This window comes from Wyeomyia smithii, chromosome 3, assembly GCF_029784165.1.
Source record: "Wyeomyia smithii strain HCP4-BCI-WySm-NY-G18 chromosome 3, ASM2978416v1, whole genome shotgun sequence".
Taxonomy (NCBI): domain Eukaryota; kingdom Metazoa; phylum Arthropoda; class Insecta; order Diptera; family Culicidae; genus Wyeomyia; species Wyeomyia smithii.
Window position 1 is genome coordinate 182,385,998 of NC_073696.1, and position 4,363 is coordinate 182,390,360.

Below are 4,363 nucleotides of genomic sequence, written 5' to 3' on the forward strand. Positions count from 1 at the left end.
GTAAACAAGACCTTACTGTACGTTAGACCGACACCAAAGAAGAAAAAAGTTGTTTATAATTATTTAATGCCTAACTTGTTTGTTATTGTTTTCGAATAATGGATTTCAGACTTGATCTAGCTAGATTCGGGGAACTTGCAATTTCGCAATATGGGAATCAGCAAGCCAAAATTTTTCTAACTCGCTTAGCGAACTTTTTGTGGTAATGTTTCATTAATTGTGCGGGCTTGTTTGCATGAGCTGCGCTCGCTAAACATATTATATTATAGGAACCGTTGGACGCAGGGCTTGATTCAACAAACAAAACTATTAATCAACAATTTTTGCACGCATCAGTGACTCCATGGAAAATATATCCAGAAAGTTTTCCGTACTTAAATAACATGCAGTTTCGTGATACTTATACTTGGCATTTATGGATATTCATCATGTTCAATTGTAACATAAATCAATTCAACTATTATACATAATCACGATATATCAGAGATTTGTGCATTTTTTTACTACTATGAGCTGAAAAATAAGATAACGAGTATTACTATGTGATGATTCTTTCCATAAAATTAGCACTGGTAGTTTAAAGCTGTCACCCAATAATTTCTTTAAAATCAATAGAGGCGCTGGGTATTATACAATATTTATTACATCTTCTCGTGATTTTGTATTTAACATTTCTTTTTTTTTTTCGCTGTGATCAACTTTTTTATCCACTCTCTATCCCATGAAGAGATAAAAATACCATTTTTTCTCCACCTTTACGTATCAGAACTCTAAGCCAACACCGGGTCTCTTGTTGAACTGGATACGATTGAAAACACGGCAGCCAGTTTTTATTTCTTTCCTTTCAATGGATGGACAAGCGCAAATTGAATTCTGGTGAAAGATCAATTGGAAACGGAAAGAGCAATGTCAGCTGTCAGCTTTATCGTTCGCTGCAATCGAAACTTTCCATTGATAGAGAATGGTAGACAACCAATGTACTGTCGTAGCGCGGGCGATAAAACCCCAAAGCTGAAGCCAGCTGAGGCGCAAGAAAAACGTCCCTGTAAACAACACAGCCAAACCAAGCTTATCTAATTAGTCCCGGTATCGTTTGGTGCGGGCGTATGTGTAGCAATTCGCTCGCTTTGGACCAACTGCTCCGAACGACGAAAGGCATTGGGCACTTGTTGTTATGATGAACGATTGATCCAAGTGTGGTTACGAAAACACGTTTCTGCCTAATGGAACACGTTTCGTGAAAAACAAATGCGAAACAATTCAGCCATTACGCTTTCCACGTTGATGTGATTCGTTGAGCGGCAAAACAGCAGATAGCAGAAACAGTTTTAGCTTATTCCACATGTTCATGATACGCTTATTTGGCATGGCGCTGGCACACGTTTTCAAGGACTAGTAGTTTATGGCTCAATCGTTGCCAGTGATCGGAAATCGAATTTTATCGGATGATAAGCTTACGTCTATCGAAAACATGTACTTGCAGCTAGTCGTAAATCGAATTACCATGGAAACGTACATGCATCTATTAACTAGAGAATCCCCTAGCAGTATAAAAGTATGAGTTTTTTTTCATAAAGGATCCAAGGTTGGACTCCAATTCTATTCTGTATATTAAAGTTATGTACAGTAAGGGCTTTTTATTAGTACTTTCCGGGTGGAGATTCTCCACCAAAGTTTTCAACTTTCGCTGTTCGGTGTAATCGGAGGCTCCAGAGGTGGCATATTTCAACGAACAGACATCCCCTCCCGCAGGACCAAATGATAGCCATGGTTTGGCGACTGACGCTCAGTTGCTATGCTTCTCACGTTTTTATCGCTTCTTCTGACTTTTCACCAGCAGCAAAATGCCGTGCATCCAATTGTCTGAATTGGATTTCTTGCGTTGATAGATTCTGCTTTTGTTAGCTGTTTCCTTGGGTTGATGTTTCTGATTATAGAATCACAATCTAATTACATTTACACTGTGCTTTCTCGTATCGCCAGACACGGCGTACAACTGTACCGTGCAGCAAACGTTTTCCGGTCTATCCCTACAGGCTGTCACTAGAAGTGATAGATCTGATGTGAATGACTTTTTGTGTTCTTACCGGAAGTCACATTGTGTAGGGTGCCTCTGTGTGTCTGCTTTTTGCCACTGATTGATGACTCGTTGAGTTTATTTTTTTCTCTGTTGTTGTTGTTGATTGGTGCTCCACTGGTACGTTAACTTCTGATCAGGTTGTGTCTTTCGGAGATACTTGACCTGGACTACATAAAATCTTATTGACGACATCCGGTTGGTTGGGATGGTGCGAAATCGCAGTTAATGTAATTTTCCCCGAGGCGATAATATAAATGTGCTATGTGACATCAGCTCCTTGTCTGGCATCTGGTCACAAAACTGTTCAACTGGGCTCCGCTACAGGAAAAAAAAAATGTGATTGTAAATGCGGAATGCAATTTTCGTGCAATTAATTTTCATTCATGGCACCACTAGAAGGGCCTATTAGAATGCATACTATGCTGTGCTGGATATTCAGAATAATGCGAGACAATCCTTAGGGATTAATCTGTTTGTTCCTATCATGAGTCACTCATTGCGTATGCCAGCTCGGATGAAAAGATACCTATATCTTCATTGTTGTGTGTATATAAATTGCTTCCTAATGCTTGAAATTGAAAACTCAAGAATCGATTGGACATTAGCATTTCAAATGTGATGAAAATTTGTTCTATATAGACTGCGTAGAAGTGTTGTTCAAAATCGTGTCAATTGCTACGAATTATCTCTCTTGAGTTCGCTGGTCCTTTCTCGTGGTACTGACGTGGGAATTTTCTGAAAAGTGTTATAAAATCGTTAATGAGACAAACACTCATTTGAGTCTGTTGGTTTCAATATAAGATAAATTAGGGTTTTATAGATAGCTAAAGTTTTCATACTAATACATTTATCGATTAACTTCGAGTGATTTGGATTTGGTGTCAGCTTTAGCATTATATATAGGCTAACCGACGCGCACTGCTCTCACTGGCCTTTATCGAGAAAAATATGAAAATTAACTACCCTAAGGCCGAGGTTCTGGATAAGGTTGTGCCCCCGGCATTTCGGAACCTCTACAAAAAGAATCATTATGTCTTTCAACAGGGTGTTGTTCCGGTCCACACGGCGAATTTCGTCCAAGCGTGGGGTCGGAAGAATTTGACTGATTTTTTCGATAAGACTTTGTGGCCTACCTCTGGATATTAATTCTCTAGACGTAGTCGTACATGCTGGCAAAGCAGAGCGAACATAAAGTGAGCGCAATGGACCAATTTATAAAGCTCATTTCCGAGGTCTGGGATAAGATGCCGATGGACCTGGTGCGTACCGCGTACGATTTTTTTTTTTGAAAAACGTCTCGTCGTATACAGGGTAGTTAACACGATAGATTATCGTCGACAATCGGCGATACCGTTACGTCTGCTATCGTTATTGATGATTACGATAAAGTCGCTGGACGTTATCGTCATTGTCAATAACGTCTCATGTTATGTCGAAGCAAGTGCAAAATTTTGGTTACTTACTTTACTTACTTTTGTGGCGACAGATCGTTGAGATCCTATGCCGAATCCAGAATACGTCTCCCCAACACTCGGTCTGGGGATACTCCTCTCCAGTCTCCCCTTGCACCCGCTGCTCTGGCATCCTCGTCGACAGCACACATCCAGCGCGTGCGAGGTCTGCCTCGAAGTCGTCGGCCTCCCTCTGCTAAATATTATCTTCGTCGGTCGCTCATCCGCCATCCGTGATTCGTGTTCAGCCCACTGTAACCTACCGTGTTTCATCAGCTTGACAATATCAGCGTGTTTGTATACTTCGTACAGCTCGTGATTCATGCGTCTGCGCCACACCCCATTTTCCAGGCCTCCGAGTATTGATCGCCGGATTCTACGCTCGAAAACCCCAAGCGCTCGTCGATCGGCTTCCTTACACGTCCATGATTCATGTACGTAGAGCGCCACCGGGAAGATCAGAGTATTGTAGAGCTCAAATTTCGTACGGATCTGTAGGCTATGGGACCTAAGCTGGTTACGCAATCCGTAATAAGCGCTATTTGCTGCGGCAATCCGTCTCTTCACCTCGCGCCTCACCTTGTTGTCACATGTCACGAGAGTACCAAGATAAACAAATTCGTCGACCACTTCGAAAATATCTCCATCCATCTCCACCGCAGAACTACCACGTTCTCTGCCGGCCACCATGTACTTCGTTTTGGCTTCCTTTTGAGAGCCGTAAAGGCCTCCTTAACTGCTCTACGGCTAACACCAATTATATCAATATCCTCGCAATGTTGAAAAGCAAGTTCGAGAACCCGTCACCTTGCTTCGGACCATCTAACGTTAC